An 18553-nucleotide genomic window follows, 5' to 3' on the forward strand; every position below is an offset into this window, starting at 1 on the left:
TTGTGCTTCTTCCAGCCCAGTGTTTCTCATGATGTACTCTGCATATAAGTTAAATAAGCAGTGTGACAATATACAGCCTTGACGTACTCCTTTTCCTATTTGGAACCAGTCTGTTGTTCCATGTCCAGTTCGAACTGTTGCTTCCTGACCTGCATACAGGTTTCTCAAGAGGCAGGTCAGGTGGTCTGGTATTATTGTCATATCTCCCCATAAACCCTACTTTGGGTTTGGGAGTAGGGGAAGGGAAAGAGGGAGGAGAAAAAGAAATAGAACTCAAGGAGAAAGGGAGGAAAGAATATACATGTGAAAAATGAAATAAACACACCTCAGAAATACTAATGGCTAACACATTTTGAGAACTTACAGTGCCAACTATGCTATTTTGGTTTTAAATATGTACACACATATTTAACACACTTACATAAATATATAATATATTATAAATTGAACTTATTCTTTAGGATGACAAATCGTAAAAACAATATGAACTGGTGATGTACCGGTGTACTAATTAATGTTTAACACCCAACACTCAAGAAAAAAAGGCCTGAGTTGTACTGTTTGCCTATTTCCACATGTACATACACTCCACCATAGCCAATTTCAAGCTACCAATCTGATATTACTGAATATGGGACTTGGTCAGAAATTCACAGGTCAGTTCAGTCGTTCAGTCATGTCCGACTCTTTGTGACCCCATGAATTGCAGCATGCCACGCCTCCCTGTCCATCACCAGCTCCCAGAGTTTACCCAAACTCATGTCCATTGAGTCGGTGATGCCATCCAGCCATCTCATCCTCTGTCATCCCCTTCTCCTCCTGCCTCCAATCCCTCCCAGCATCAGAGTCTTTTCCAATGAGTCAACTCTTCGCATCAGGTGGCCAAAGTATTGGAGTTTCAGCCTCAGCATCAGTCCTTCCAATGAACACCCAGGACTGATCTCCTTTAGGATGGACTGGTTAAATCTCCTTACAGTCCACGGGACTCTCAAGAGTCTTCTCCAACACCACAGTTCAAAAGCATCAATTCTTTGGCGCTCAGCTTTCTTCACAGTCCAACTTTCACATCCAAACATGACCACTGGAAAAACCATAGCCTTGACTAGACGGACCTTTGTTGGCAAAGTTATGTCTCTGCTTTTCAATATGCTATCTAGGTTGGTCATAACTTTCCTTCCAAGAAGTAAGCGTCTTTTAATTTCATGGCTGCAATCACCATCTGCAGTGATTTTGGAGCCCCCCAAAATAAAGTCTGACACTGTTTCCACTGTTTCCTCATCTATTTCCCATGAAGTGATGGGACCAAATGCCATGATCTTCATTTTCTGAATGTTGAGCTTTAAGCCAACTTTTTCACTCTCCTCTTCACTTTCATCAAGAGGCTTTTTAGTTCCTGATCACTTTCTGCCATGAGGGTGGTGTCATCTGCATATCTGAGGTTATTGATATTTCTCCCAGCAATCTTGATTCCAGCTTGTGCTTCTTCCAGCCCAGCATTTCTCATGATGTATTCTGCATATAAGTTAAATAAGCAGTGTGACAATATATAGCTTTGATGTACTCCTTTTCCTATTTGGAACCAGTCTGTTGCTCCATGTCCAGTTCGAACTGTTGCTTCCTGACCTGCATACAGGTTTCTCAAGAGGCAGGTCAGGTGGTCTGGTATTTCCATCTCTTTCAGAATTTTCCACAGTTTATTGTGATCCACACAGTCAAAGGCTTTGGCAGAGTCAATAAAGCAGAAATAGATGTTTTTCTGGAACTCTCTTGCTTTTTCCATGATCCAGCGAATGTTGGCAATTTGATCTCTGGTTCCTCTGCCTTTTCTAAAACCAGCTTGAACATCTGGAAGTTCACAGTAGCCCACCCTTATGTGCTATTTGCTCCATATAGATTAAATAACTGTAAATAATCTCAGAATTACAAATAAATGTAAAACTTAGTAAAATAATTAAAAATAAGTTTTGAGTATTTGCTACCATTGATTTAATGTTATTTATTAAATTATATAAAAAATTTTAATATAGGCTGTCTTTAACAATGACTTGCAAAATTTCTGGAAATGTAACAGTTGGCTTTTTCACACCCTTGCTTATGAAAGAAGTATTTTTATTATCCCTGCTTTACGTTAATAGGAAAATGAGGCGGAGAGAAGTTTAGCGATTTGTCCAAGTTTCCATAATTTGTGAATGACTGAGCTGAGAGGTAACAAACTGGCTCCAATGCTTTTCTGCTTCTCTGATGGGGAAAATATGACAAAACAGCCCCCAGTGGCCCCAAATCATCTCTATGTGCATGCTAATTACTGGTTGTGGGAAAAATTATTTTGTAGCTCTCTAGTGGGGAGGGCAGTTTTAAGAAGGGTTGGATGACTCTCCAGCTTGGATGATTAGAAGGTTTGTGAGAGGGAATCCCCAAGTAGCTAAAAAGGACTGCTTCTTTCCTCTGCCCCCAGGAACAGGCTGCATCTGAACCCAAGCTATGATGCAGAATATTGTTGACTATTCTTTGAGGAGAGTAGCAAAGTAAACTTACTTTTCTTTTTAAATTAACATAAACATGCGATGTCATTTCTGGCTAAGATGAACGAATTTATTGAATTATAACAGTGTTTTGGGCTAAAGCCACATTTTCTCCAGAATCCACAGAGATTTCTGAGGTCATAATTCTCAATGAGAAAGACACAAAATTTAGGGGTGAGTAAGGAAATGTTACCATTCAAACAAAGAGTTTGTTATGAGAATTAAGTAAACATAGATGATCATCACTATTACCAACAGTAAACTGACAACAGTAAATTACTTTCATTCATGACTTTTGATGATTCTCATTTTGTGTATATATTTTGAAATTATAATTATTATTTCAAAATTTAGAACAGAATAATATATATCTTATAGAATAAATCAAATACTTTAGAACAGAGCTCTAATATTAAGCTTGATATTATGTATAAGATTTTCTTTTCATTATAACTGCAAATTTTAATGATCTGTAGCTCATAAAAGCAATTTACATTATTAAACTGTTTTTTTGCTATGACATTTTGTGATGAACTAATTAATAACTTTAGACTCATAAAGTGAATATCTCAGTGAATTAATTTTATATGTATAACCTATGATCCTAGGCTGCATATTTATGAAACTTAAGCAAGTAAAAAAATCCATATTCATTTTTTGACAAAAATATAATCACTTCAAAAATTATTTGAAGTGAATACCTACATAACAACATTCATTGCTTGAAGGATAATTCATTTGCATTATGAATTTATGAAGATTGTGCCTCCTGTGGTTTCCATGGTAACAATAATAAAACAAGTTAACTGAAAGAGGTTTCTCTTAATCTCCATAAAAGGGGTTAAGGACCTTTTACAACATATTCAAGTTTGAAGCCATCAAATCAAATTTACATTCAGTCAGCTTCAAAGATTAAAAAGGTGATCAATACACTTGATTTTCAATAACCAAACAACACAATTATCAAAATCAGCACTAGGCATGTGTCCTTCATAGTATAAGGATAAAAAACAATGTTGTAATCTATTTCAAATATCACTAAACTATTCACTAATACAGTTGCTTAATGAGCCTATAGCCTCATTAATTTTCTTATTCAGGTTGTCAGTTTTCATTCTACTAATGAATATTGGCCACATTGATTGATCATGAGTTCTCTGGCTGCCAGAGGTGGAGGCCAGGTCGTGCTAAAGGCAATGGAAAGTGAACTCAAAGGAGAGTTGTAAAGATGGCAGAAGAGCTCTCATCGCGGGATCTAGGCAGTGCTATCAGTGGACTCAGGTAAACCTTAGCCCCTGCTTCAGCTACTATATGTCCATTTTTCCTCTTTCATGCCCACCCACAGCCAGTGTCTGCTCTAAAGCCTTACAGAGCCACATAACATTTTAGATGTCTCAGTAACAGAATTCACTAGCCAGGCAAGGACTGTTTCATGATCAATAAAACGTTTTCCTTTACCTCCTGGTCACATGGCTAAGCCACAGTTCCCCATTTCCCTTGCACATGACTGAGCTATGGCCGAAAGAGGGCAAAACCATGCTGACCATTTCTAGGCCTGACCTGCAAACTTTCTATGTGATCATCTATACACATTTCCATATCAACAGAGAAATCAGATCCTAGTGAGTCATAGCCACATGGGGGAAGCAGACCCTGGATGACCACACTGAAGGCCATCTTCCAATCCAGAATGCCCTCATTAGGTTTTACAAGAGAGCAAAAATAAACTTTTATTGTGTTAAGCCATTGACATTTTGAAATTTGACTGTCATAGTAGTTAGCCTTATTTACTCTACTGCAATGGGGAAGGGGAAGTAGTTTTATACAGTATGAAATTTTTTATTCTTGATGCCTTTGGCAAGGCTGCCCCCTTTTTGTTAAAGCCACATTACTGTTTTCAGTGGAGTGATGACCCATGACACTTAGCTAACCAATAGCTATTTTTAGTAGGAAAACAAAAAATATTACAAAGGCCCAGTGAATTGGAAAAAAGTAAAGATAAAAATACAAAACATCTGACTTTTAAGATTGCATTGCATAATAATACATATAAAAATCATGAAAAACATAAAAATACAGGCAGCAATCTCTTTTTAAATAATGAGCAGATAAATAGAATTCAACATTTAACTGGTGAAATTTCCACACAGAAGTTGCTGCGATGAGTTCATTCACACTCCTTTCCAGGGCCGAATATACCATCTAACTCACAAGATTCTTGAGAGTCCCTTGGACTGCAAGGAGATCAAACCAATCAATCCTAAAAGGAAATCAAGACTGAATATTCATTGGTTGGACTGAGGATGAAGCTGAAGCTCCAATACTTTGGCCATCTGATGTGAAGAACTGACTGATTTAAAAAGACCCTGATGCTGGGAAAGACTGAAGGCAGGAGAAGAAGGGGACGACAGAGGATGAGATGGTTGGATGGCATCATCGACTCAATGGACATGAGTTTGAGTTTGAGCAAAATGGCATCATTTTCTGATAGTGAAGGACAGGGAAGCCTGGCATACTGCAGTCCATGAGGTTGCAAAGAGTCAGACAAGACTTAGCAACTGAACAACAGAATATAGAAAGGAAACACAAGTAACAAGATACTTAGGAAAACTTTATCAGTTAGGAGGTCCAGCCCTATGAGATTTTCTAAGAATCATGGAGTCCTGTGATATTTCCACATGATCACTGCCCCATTTCAGATATATATATAAAAGTCATACACTGCCACAAAGCTTAACATTAACCAGTATTGCCTCCATAATCTCTCACTTTTCCCATTATATCTTTCAGACTATTTTTAAGTTTTTTTTTTGTTTTTTTGAAATAAGGAAAAATGCTTCTTTGTTAGGATGGATGTCTTCTGCTACTTTGAGGCTTTAAATAATGGCATCATTTTCTGAAGATGAGCACTTTGGATTGCAAAAACTGATTTTTTAATGACATTTGATTTCACTTTATTTTCTACACATGTACTTTGACACCATTATAATATTATTCTTGTCAATTACACAGCAGCAGGGGACTTAATTTTCTTTTGACTAGAGAAAAGTGTATAAAACACTGGTGAAAATTTGGCTTTCATTCATAAATTATCTTTTCTTGAAAAACAGGCATAATGGAAAGAAGGTTTTGAGAGAATGGATTAAACATGATAATTTGGAATTAGGTTCAAATGGTGACTAAATGGGGAAAGGGATAAGAGATTGGGCCAATACATCTGTTAAGTCCTTAATAAACTATTTCATAAGGCCTATAAGGACTAAGCTCATAGATATTATAATAACATCTAAACCATGATATCATAGAGTGGTTAATTCTTCTAAAAAAATTAAACATCTTCCCAGTTCTGACAGTCTGTAGAATGAAGTTGTTAATCCCCAGGTGCTAAAATCCATCAGACCTGGTTTGAATCTGGTTTCTGCTGCTTATCTGTGTCTTGGGCATTTTGTTTCTTCTCTTTCCAAGACTCAGATTTTTCTTCTGCAAAAAGATTAACAGTGTTTGCTTCCTCTGGCTGCTGTGAAAATTAAACAGCAAAATATCGGGACACCTCTTCATCTGATGCCTTGTGCACAGTTATCATACAATAAATAGCTGTGGTTTTGATATTATTATTATTGTTGTTATTGTTACTATAATATAGGCAATAGGCCAAAATTGCTACCTGCAGGGCCATTGGATACTAGCGTAACATATTAACCTATGAAGTGAAGCTTTTTATGTCTTCTAAAACCTGTTTCCAACTGAAAATATTTTTCAGGCTTTCTCATTGTGATAAAAAGAAGCATCCTCTGCCACCTAGTGGCTCTTTATGACCAGTCAAGAAAAAAACATAAAAAGACACCCTCCAATCCCCACAAGAGCCACCATATTTATTTTAACAAAGGAATCGTGCTGTTAAATCGCGCTGTTCTTTTAAGATTTTCAAAAGAAGAAAAACATAGTAGAAAAAATATATTAAGTTGAATTTATTGAATATATTATTTTTTCTTAATAATTTTCTATTGATCAAACTGTGTTTCATTATTTAATTACTAACAGCATCCCTGCAGAATGACTGGGAGCCTTTATGGCTTATAGGGGCACAAGTAAATTCCCTGGTTTCTTCATGATAGAGGTGGTACATAAACATAAGGATTTCATCTTCAATGCTTTTAAAATACAAATATCACAAATGCTGATTTTTTTCTTAAAATGTGGAGATTTCAGGGGCCTTCTATTTCTAAACCTGTAAGAACATGTTTTTTTAATTATTATTCTTTAACTAAATGTATCTGTTTTACATAAGAATGATAGTTCACTGGCAAAGGAAACAAGAAGAGTCATCTAGGGAGAGGGGACGCTGGAAGCAAAGGCAGTATATGTGTCACAGCAAGTTCTGGAAACTGCAAGTAGTTCTACATGTTTGGGCTGTAAGGTTCATGGTGAAAGCAGTGGGTTGAAAGGTAGGTGAGGCCAGATTCCCAAAGGCCTGGCATGTGATGTATCTGGATTTACATCTGTGGGATATTAAGATGCCACCACAGATCTTTACAATAGAAATTGTTCTTGTTGTTTAGTTGCTAAGTTGTGTCTGACTTTTTGTGACTCCATGGACTGTAGCACTCCAGGTGCCTCTGTCCATGGAATTTTCTGGGCAGAGTGGATTGCCATTTCCTTCTGCAGGGGCTCTTCCAGAATCAGGAATTGAATCCACGTTTCCTGGTTGGCAGGTAGATTCTTTACCACTGAGCCAGCTGGGAAGCCCCACAACAGAAATTAGCCCCACAATAGAAAATATTGATAAAGACAAAAACTACCAGTGAATAACTGCCTCCTGTATACCAGACCCTTTTTATTCTAAATGTTGTCTCAATCCTTAAAATAACCCTTGAAACTCTCCCCCTCCACTCATTTTGCTTTGTGGAAAACTGAGGCCCATGGAAGTTAAGTAACTTACTTGAGATCACACAGTCAATAAGAGGAAGTTTGAATTGAAAGATAACCTATCGCTAAAGAATGAGTCCATTCTAGTGAACTAGAATATGCCATGCATCCTGAATGTGGTCACATTTGTTTTAGGACAGTAATTAGTGTTCTCTTAGTTTGATTGACTTTTTGAAAATTGGGGAATATACTTTTAAGGTGAGGGTAGTGTCTTTAAATGTGTTTGTCCACCAGTGAACACAGTAACTGTTCAAATGCTTGCTGGATGACTCAATACTAGTCTCTAACTCTAGAAAGGGCAAGTGGAAGGCATGAGAGAAGCATTCTCAGATGTTACTATATTTTCACCCAGTTGCTCATAAATGTACAAGGAGGCATTGTTTGAACAAACTTCCTAGGTTTTCTGCCCCCCTCATATAATAAATCATGTGTTTTGAGTATGTATGCATATATTAACTCATATAAACCTCACAATAGCCCAAGACTGAAGCACTGAGAGATTGTATAACTTGCCTAAGGTCTCAGGTCACTGACTGGTAGAGATAGGATTCAAGGTCAGAAATCCTGTCTTTCAAACCCTAACTCTTAAGCACCTTGCTATGCAGTCCCCACTGTGCTAGACTGCCTCTCAGTCAAGACTTGTTCTACTTAATAGGATTCAGCAGGACAGTTGTCTCCCAGAAGGACAGCAGAAACATGGGTGGCCTGTGGGCAGCACAAAGGAGGCAAAGACTCCCACTGCTCACCACTGTGCTCCAGGGTTTCCAGCCAAAGGCTGAGTGAGGCTCAAATTCACCTTGCGTCCTGCAGAACATAAGACCCCACTGTCTCTGCCAAGTCGAGACCCCTGCAGGGCTTCCTCTCCCAGGAGGAAAGGTTTCCTTCTCCTAATTTACAAGAAAGCACCAGACAGGGCAGCAGGCCAGCAGGCCAGCATGAGGATCTGACTTGCCAGGGAACAGGGGGTGTGGATAGAGGTAGAGTGTGTGGAAGAAATGACTAAACTTCCAGGAGAATTCCAAAAGTTGAAAAGTCATAAAACCTGATCCTCTGCTTCAAATTTGGACTAGAAAGATCCAGGGCACTGCTCAACCATTAAAGGCTCTTTAAAAGTCAAATCTTGAATGAGCTTAATATGACTAGTTTATAATACATTCATCTGTCCTGGGGAAAGCCTACTCATTTGGTGGGGAAAGACCAATTTTCAGGTAGGGCCCTTTGGAAAAAAAAAAAAGTCATTTATAGGTGAAAAATCCTCCCCTTGCACTTCCCAGTTGCATTACTTGTCAGAGCATTTCAATTATAGCTTCACAATTATAGCTTTGCTTTAAAGTATTACTGCCTATTTCCTATAAATGACAAAAGAATTTGAGAAGAGTCAAGTACCATATTCCAGGTGGCGCTGTGGTGAAGAATCTGCCTGCCAACGCGATGATGCAAGAGACCTGGGTCAGGAAGATCGCCTGGAACAGGAAATGGCAACCTGCTCCAGTATTCTTGCCTGGAAAATTCCACGGACAGAGAAGCCTAGCAGGCTACAGTCTAGGAGGTCACAAAGAATCAGACATGACTGAGGGGCTGAGCACACACACACAAAGTCCCATATACACGTGAGATATTAAGGTGGTCAAGGATGATGGGAAGGATGTAGATGATGATGAGATTGACATCAACTAAGATTTATTGAACTCATGATGTGGTGGATCAAGCAATGTGCTGAGTAACTTGCATGTATTCTTTACTTTTTAAACAAATATTTATGAAACACGTACTCTAAGCCAGGCAGACTTCTAAGCACTAAGGATAAGGTAGTAAATGAAATATAGTATTTATGGACTCATATACTAATGAACGAGAGCCACATAAATCAAAATAGGCAAACAAATATATAATAAAATGTCAAGTAGGGATAAGTGCTATGAACAGAAAAATAAAGAAGGACAAAGGAATGAAAGGAATGGCCAGGAAGGTCTCTGGGGAGGTAACATTCAGGTAGGGAACCTCAATGAAGTGAATGAATGATCCATGAAAACATACAGGGAAAAGATGTTCCACGTAGAGGTAACAGCAAGTGCAAAGGCTCTGAGATAGGAGAGAACTTAACATGGGTGAGCAGAAAGGAGGCCAGTGGATAGAGTGGAGTGAGGAAGGGAGACAAAGAAACCAGATCAGAGCTAGATTAGGTAGTGGTGGTGGTGGTGGCAGCAGTAGTGGCTAAGTCAGTTAGTAGCTAGGTCTAGATCTGATAGACTAGTTAAATTCCAAGTCTATGGGAAGCCCCTGGAAGACTTTAAGTTATAAAATGACATGATCTGACAGAAAGGACTATTATATGGTCATTAATTCATTTAATGCTCATAACAAACCTATGAGATGGATCTACCATTTCCATATAACAGATGAGGAAACAGAGGATTAGAAAGAGTATGTAGGTAGACAGTGCAATTAAAAAGAGAGTGCTTGTGTATCCAACCCCAGAACCAGGTTCTTAACCATGAGATTTAAGCCATTATGACCATGAAAGTGGAGCTATTAGGTATGGTAGTCAGCCTCCACAATGGCCCCCAGTGATCCTTGTCTATGTGTATCACTGTCTTGTATGATTCTCTCTCACTATGAATAGGTCTGTCCTTTAAGACCAGTGGTATATTGCAGAAGCAACCGATGGTTAATGGTCTCTGAGGCTAGGTCATATAAGGCATCACTGGTTCTGGCTTGCCTTCTTGGATGGCTTGCTCTGGAGTCATGAGTTTATAGAGAGACTTAGGTGGAAAAATGCTAAAGCCCCCCACCAGGCAGCACCAACTTGCCAGTATATGAGACCCACTTGCGAAGTGGCTCTTTCAGCACCACTTAAAACTTTCAGATGACTACCATGGTCAACAGGTTGTCAACAACCTTATGAAAGACTGAGCCAGAACCACCAGGAATTAAGCCACTTATGAATTCTGAAACTGTGAGACATATACAGAAACTGTGAGAGATCATGTTTATTTAAGTTACTAGTTCAGTTCAGTAGCTCAGTCGTGTCCAACTCTTTGTGACCCCATGAACCGTAGCATGCCAGGTCTCCCTGTTCATCACCAACTCCCAGAGTTTATCCAAACTCATGTCCATTGAGTTAGTGATGCCATCCAACCATCTCATTCTGTATCGCCCCCCTTCTCCTCCTGCCCTCAATCTTTCCCAGCATCAGGGTCTTTTCAAATGAGTCAGCTCTTCGCATCAGGTGGCCAAAGTATTGAGTTTCAGCTTCAACATCAGTCCCTCCAATGAACACCCAGGACTTATCTCCTTTAGGATGGACTGGTTGGATCTCCTTGCAGTCCAAGGGACTCTCAAGAGTCTTATTCAATAACACAGTTCAAAAGCATCAATTCTTCGGCGCTCAGCCTTCTTCACAGTCCAACTCTCACATTCATACATGACTACTGGAAAAACCACAGCCTTGACTAGATGGACCTTTGTTGGCAAAGTAATGGCTCTGTTTTTTAATATGCTATCTAGGTTGGTCATAACTTTTCTGTCAAAGATTAGTGTCTTTTAATTTCATGGCCACAGTCACCATCTGCAGTGATTCTGGAGTCCCCCAAAATAAGGTCAGCTGCTGTTTCCACTGTTTCCCCCTCTATTTGCCATGAAGTGATGGGGCCGGGTGCCATAATCTTAGTTTTCTGAATGTTGAGCTTTAAGTCAACTTTTTCATTCTCCTCTTTCACTTTCATCAAGAAGCTCTTTAGTTCTTTACTTTCTGCCATAAGGGTGGTGTCATCTGCGTATCTGAGGTTATTGATATTTCTCCCGGCAATCTTGATTCCAGCTTGTGCTTCTTCCAGCTCGGCGTTTCTCATCATGTACTCTGCATATAAGTTAAATAAGCAGGGTGACAATATACAGCCTTGACGTACTCCTTTTCCTATTTGGAACCAGTCTGTTGTTCCATGTCCAATTCGAACTGTTGCTTCCTGACCTGCATACAGATTTCTCAGGAGGCAGGTCAGGTGGTCTGGTATTCCCATCTCTTTCAGAATTTTCCACAGTTTATTGTGATCCACACAGTCAAAGGCTTTGGCATAGTCAATAAAGCAGAAATAGATGTTTTTCTGGAACTCTTGTGCTTTTTGACGATCCAGTGGATGTTGGCAATTTGATCTCTGGTTCCTCTGCCTTTTCTAAAACCAGCTTGAACATCTGGAAGTTCATGGTTCACGTATTGCTAAAGCCTGACTTGGAGAATTTTGAGCATTACTTTACTAGCGTGTGAGATGAGTGCAATTGTGCAGTAGTTTAAGTATTCTTTGGCATTACCTTTCTTTGGGATTGGAATGAAAACTGACCTTTTCCAGTCCTGTGGCCACTGCTGAGTTTTCCAAATGTGCTGACATACTGAGTGCAGCACTTTCACAGCATCATCTTTTAGCATTTGAAATAGCTCAACTGGAATTCCATCACCTCTGCTAGCTTTGTTCGTAGTGATGCTTCCTAAGGCCCACTTGACTTCACATTCCAGAATGTCTGGCTCTAGGTTAGTGATCACACCATCGTGGTTATCCGGGTCATGAAAATCATTTTTGTACAGTTCTTCTGTGTATTCTTGCCACCTCTTCTTAATATCTTCTGCTTCTGTTAGGTTTATACCATTTCTGTCCTTTATTGAGCCCATCTTTATATGAAATATTCCCTTGATATCTCTAATTTTCTTGAAGAGATCTCTAGTCTTTCCCATTCTGTTGTTTTCCTCTATTTCTTTGCATTGATCGCTGAGGAAGGCTTTCTTATCTCTTCTTGCTATTCTTTGGAACTCTGCATTCAGATGCTTATATCTTTCCTTTTCTCCTTTGCTTTTCACTTCTCTTCTTTTCACAGCTATTTGTAAGGCCTCCTCAGACAGCCATTTTGCTTTTTTTGCATTTCTTTTTTTGGGGGATGGTCTTGATCCCTGTCTCCCATACAATGTCACAAACTTCTGTCCACAGTTCATCAGGCACTCTATCAGATCTAGTCCCTAAAATCTATTTCTTACTTCCACTGTATAATAATAATGGACTTGATTTAGGTCATACCTGAATGGTCTAGTGGTTTTCCCCACTTTCTTCAATTTAAGTCTGAATTTGGCAATAAGGAGTTCATGATCTGAGCCATAGTCAGCTCCTCGTCTTGTTAAACCTTAGGTAATTTGAGGCAGCAACAGATAACTAATATATTAGAAAAAGTCAGGGCACAGCCAAAAATAAAACTAAAACAAAGCAAAACAAAACAAAACAGATACTTCTATGCTATTGGGTCCAAATATTATCTAGAATGGAAAAAGAAAAGCATATTGGCATACTGACTTAATTTTTTTTTTTTAAATGACAGTCCTAGTCTATTCAGGCTGCTGTAACAGAACACCACAGACTTGACTTAAATATTAGATATTTCTTTCTCACTGTTCTAGAGATAGGGAAGTCTAAGATTAAGATGCCAGCAGTTTGGATTCTTCGTAAGGACTCTCTTCCTGGTTTGCAGATGGTTGCCTTCTTGCTGTTATCCTCACATGACAGAGAAAACAAGTTTCAGTCTCTCTTCTTCTTCTTATAAGGGCACTAATTCCATCAAGGGGGAGTTCCATCTCCATGATCTGACTTAAACCACTTATTTCACAAAGGCTCCACTGGTGGGTGGGGCAGAGTAGGGTGGGTTAGTGCTTCAACATATGAACTTTGGGGAGACACACTCAGTCCATAATAACAACCAGTGGTCGTTTCCCATAGTTACTGAATTTCAGAGTGAGATTTACATGTAAGTATGATATTTCTGTGTACACATATGAAATTTGATACTTAACCTACTATAAATAATATAATAGGTAAAAATAAGTTAAGAAGCAATGTTGCTCTATATTAACTGCCAACTCTCATGGGCAGGGCAACTGTGAGATCCATGGTATGCTCAAATAACCATTTCTTTCCTGGTTTAGTTCAAGCATTTCTTGTTGTCCAGAACTGCATTATTTATGATCCTTTCTATGCCTTGAGCCATCTATTTGGGAAAAGCTGCTACTTGTGTCAGAGATTTTCATGCCAAGTGAACACACTTCTCTTTTTCCTCCTCAAATTAGCCAGACTTCAGAATTTAATTCTGGTTATCTATAGCTTTAGTGTTCCTTGTGCTTTTGGACAATTGCAATAGCATATATTAAGCTAACCTTGAGCTACAAATACTCTGTGACTTGCCAAGTAATTATGTCAGTGATTAGTAACTCCTTAGGTGGCCAGATCTTCATTTGTTAACTCTAATTTAGGGTTTCACATGATAGTACCCCTTTGAAAAGCTAGAATTTTCTCTAGCTAGATTGAAACATTTTATGCATGAACATTATAAAATATTTAATAAGCTTCTTTAAAGTTAAATTTTAAAGCCAACCTCATAAATTTAGAATAATCTGTACTTTTGCCTTTCTGTATCCTGATGGGAGAGGAGAATAATTAATCTTCTTAATCTTCACTTAAAGAGCTGTCAGACCATCTGAGGATGTTAGCTCACTGTTAATGTATCAGTAGTTGTTGGAGAGTTTGGCTAAGCTACTCTATAATATGCTGCCTTGGCATCCATTTTGTGTGACCCAGCAGCCTTCAGGGGCCTTGAACTAACACTAGCCCCTCCTGTGAATGTATGCCATAGATAATAACCCTGAGGGTCACAAGTGAATGTAAGTTACTGATATGACCCCCCTCCCAGTGGCCCTTGTGATAAATAGTCCGCCTCATCCTCTCAAGGGCTTCACTGTGTACCTCTTAGATAAGACCCCTGTGAAGCTTACCAAAACCCTGCTCTTCCTAGTTCAAATTGCCCAGGAATTCCAAAGCACTCTACCCACTGACCCTACTAAAATCATGTGCCCCAAGTCCTCCTTCTCTCTGCCTGCACCCTGCCTCACCCTTCCTGTGCAGGCCCTCAAGGCATGTTGCATACTTCCTTCAGGACTTGTGAGTAATAAACTTCTCTATTTCCATTTCCCTAATGGTCTTTGGTTGCACAGCAGCTATCCATCCAACACCCCAGAACTCTAGTAACAAAATCACAGCAAGTGGCTCTACTAATATTAGACAAAACAGACTATATAAGAATGTTGGTAGATATAAAGAGGAAAGTTTTATAAAAGAGTCAATCCATCAGAAATACATAACAATTATTAAGATATAGAAAACAGGCCCACAAACACATGAAATACAACTCTCAGAATTGAGGAGACAATAGTTGGAGACTTTAATACCCCACTTTCAGTAACAGAAAGAACACTATTAGGCAGAAGGTCAGCAAAGAATTAAAAGACCTGAACAACATTATATACCATCTTGACCTAATAGACATCTGTGGAGCACTCTGCCCAATCACAGAAAAATGCAAATTCTTTTCAAGGGCTAGAACATTCTCTGGAATAGATCATATACTAGGCCATAAACCAAGTGTCAATAAATTAGAAAGAAGTGAAATTACACAACTATGCTTTTTGATCATAATGGAGTGAAACTGTAAATTAATAACAAAAAAAATTGGGGAAATTCAAAAATATATGGAAAAGAACAACAAACTTCTACATAAACAACAAAGAGATATCAAAAGGAAAATCAGTAAATAGTTTGACATGAATAACATGAGGGACATAATATAACAAACCTAACAAAAGTTATGGGATGCAGTTAAAGAAGTGTTGAGAGGAACTCAGAGGTTCAAAGCCTACATTAAAAAAAGAAGAAACATTGCAAATCAATAACCTAGTCTTCTACTTTAAAATACTTTAGGGAAAGAGGAAAAGCAAAAAAAAAATTGAAAGCATGCAAAAAGAAGAAAATAATGAAAAACAGAATTTTAAAAAATAGAGAAAACCAACAAAACTAAAAGTTGGTTCTTTGAAAACATCAACAAAATTGACAAACTTTTAGCTAAACTGACCAAGAAAAAAGAGAAAAAGCTCACATTACTAAAATTAGGAATGAAAGAAGAGACATTAATATTGACCTTGCAGATATTAAAAGGATTATAAAGGAATACTATGATCACTTATAGGCCAACAAATTAGAAAATTCAGATGAACTAGATATAGTCCTAGAAAGATACAAACTATCAAAACTGACTCAAGAATAAATAGAATATCTGAGAAAATTAATGAGATAATCCACAATGAAAAACCCAGCTCTAGATGACTTCACTGCATAATTCTACCAAACATTTAAAGAGGAAGACAACAGAAATTCTTCATGAATACTTTCAAAGAATAAAAAAGGAGGGAACATTTCTCACCTCATTCTGTGAAGCTAGTATTAGCCTGATAACAAAATGAAATTAAGACATCACAAGACATCACAATGAAAACTACAAATCAGTATCTTTTGTGAATACAGATATAATGATTTTCAACAAAATGCTAGCAAACTGGATCTAGCAAAATACACACACACATATCCCCAAACCCCTAAATACCATAACCTATAATAGAGATGAAGAAATCTGACTCCATATTGGATCTGCCTCTTTAATCTTTGTATTCTATTGCTTTTGCTACAAGTTAATCACTAAAGGGATTTTGCTGATAGCTTAAAGTAGAAATAATGGCCCATCTTCAGGGACTGAACCTCCCATGCCTGAAGGTCAAGCTAAAATTCCTTTTTTTAAGCTCACAGTAAACATGCTAACCAGACCCAACTGTGAATGACTGTGGGAAGTTCAGTTCAGTCACTCAGTCATGTCCAACTCTTTGTGAACCCATGGACTGCAGCAAACCAGGTTTCCCTGTCCATCACCAACTCCCGGAGCTTGCTCAAACTCAGGTCCACTGAGATGGTGATGCCATCCAACCATTTCATCCTCTGTTGTCCCCTTCTCCTCCTGCCCTCAATCTTTCCCATCATCAGGGTCTTTCCCAATGAGTCAGCTCTTTGCATCAGGTGGCCAAAGTATTGGAGCTTCAGCTTCAGCATCAGTCCTTCCAATGAATATTCAGGACTGATTTCCTTTAGGATTGATTGGTTGGATCTCCTTGCTGTCCAAGGGACTCTCAAGAGTCTTCTCCAACACCACAGTTCAAAAGCATCAATTCTTTGGTGCTCAGCTTCCTTTATAGTCCAACTCTCACATACTGGAAAAACCATAGCTTTGACTAGATGGAACTTTGTTGGCAAAGTAATGTCTCTGCTTCTTAATATGCTATCTAGGTTGGTCACAATTTTTCTTCCAAGGAGCAAGCATCTTTTAATTTCATGGCTGCAGTCACCAACTGCAGTGATTTTGGAGCCCCCCAAAATAAAGCCTGTCACTGTTTCCAGTGTTTCCCCATCTATTTGCCATGAAGAAATGGGACCACATGCCATGATCTTAGTTTTTTGAAAGTTGAGTTTTAAGCCAGTTTTTTCACTCTCCTCTTTCACTTTCATCAAGAGGCTCTTCAGTTCTTTACTTTCTGCCATAAGGGTGGTGTCATCTGCATATCTGAGGTTACTGATATTTCTCCCAGCAATCTTGATTCCAACTTGTGCTTCATCCAGCCTGCCATTTTGCATGATGTACTCTACACATAAGTTAAATAAGCAGGTGACAATATACACCCTTGACATACTCCTTTCCCAATTTGGAACCAATCCATTGTTCTATGTCTGGTTCTAAATGTTGCTTCTTGACCTGCATACAGATTTCTCAGGAGGCAGTCAGGTGGTCTGGTTTTCCCATCTCTTTAAGATTTTTCCACAGTTTGTTGTGATCCACACAGTCAAAGTCTTTGACATAGTCAATACAGCAGAAGTAGACGTTTTTCTGGAACTCTCTCTCGCTTTTTCTATGATCCAACGGATGTTGGCAATTTGATCTCTGGTTGTTCTGCCTTTTCTAAATCCAGCTTGAACATCTGGAAGTTCACAGTTCATGTACTGTTGACACCTGAGTTGGAGAACTTTGAGCATTCCTTTGCTAGCGTGTGAGATGAGTGCAATTGTGCGGTAGTCTGAACATTCCTTAGCATTGCCTTTCTTTGAGATTGGAATGAAAACTGATCTTTTCCAGTCCTGTGGCCACTGCTGAGTTTTCCAAATCTGCTGGCGTATTGAGTGAAGCACTTTCACAGCATCATCTTTTAGGATTTGAAATAGCTCAAATGGAATTCCATCACCTTCACTAGCTTTATTTGTAGTGATGCTTCCTAAGGCCCAGTTGACTTCACATTCCAGGATGTCTGGCTCTAGGTGAGTGATCACACCATTGTGGCTATCTAAGTTATGACAATTTTTTTGTATAGTTCTTTTTGTGTATTTTTGCCACCTCTTCTTAATATCTTCTGCTTCTGTTAGGTCCATACCATTTCTGTCCTTTCTTGAGCCCATCTTTGCATGAAACGTTCCCTTGGTATCTCTAATTTTCTTGAAGAGATCTCTAGTCTTTCCCATTCTATTGTTTTCCTCTATTTCTTTGCATTAATTGCTGAGGAAGACTTTCTTATCTCTCCTTGGTATTCTTTGGAACTCTGCATTCATATAGGTGTATCTTTCCTTTTCTACTTTGCCTTTAGCTGCAGGAAAGAAGTTAACACATTTCCTCTGGAGTCCAGGTGGGCCCAGGAAATATTTACAACTTATTTGTATTATCTTTTTTTTTTTTCTTTTAAGTTTACTTCCTTACCTCCCAGTTTTTGTTTTATAAGAGAAATTAGCATTCAAACCTGGGCAAGATAGTTCTTAGGGGCACTAGTTCACCATCTTCTTGGTCTGCTGGCTTTCCAAATAAGTCACTATTCCTTGCTTCAACAATGCATCTCGAAGTTTACTAGCCTATCATGTGGCAAGCAGTATGAGCTTGGACTCAATGGGATTGATATAAAAAATGCAAGGTTGGTTTAACATTCAAAAATCAATTAATAAACCACATCAATAGAATTGAACTCCAGTACTTTGGCCACCTCATGCGAAGAGCTGACTCATTGGAAAAGACTCTGATGCTGGGAGGGATTGGGGACAGGAGGAGAAGGGGATGACAGAGGATGAGATGGTTTGGACGGCATCACCGACTCGATGGATGTGAGTCTGAGTGAACTCTGGGAGTTGGTGATGGACGGGGAGGCCTGGCGTGCTGCAATTCAT

At 38.7% G+C, this 18553-nt stretch overlaps 1 long non-coding RNA gene across 1 annotated transcript in view; it reads right to left on the bottom strand.

Moving 5' to 3' along the window:
- Nucleotides 1-18553, bottom strand: part of LOC113900203 — a 61944-nt gene that overhangs the window by 38700 nt on the left and 4691 nt on the right. The gene's annotated exons all lie outside the window — the stretch shown is intronic.

Source organism: Bos indicus x Bos taurus, chromosome 10 (assembly GCF_003369695.1).
Source record: "Bos indicus x Bos taurus breed Angus x Brahman F1 hybrid chromosome 10, Bos_hybrid_MaternalHap_v2.0, whole genome shotgun sequence".
In the NCBI taxonomy this organism is placed as follows: domain Eukaryota; kingdom Metazoa; phylum Chordata; class Mammalia; order Artiodactyla; family Bovidae; genus Bos; species Bos indicus x Bos taurus.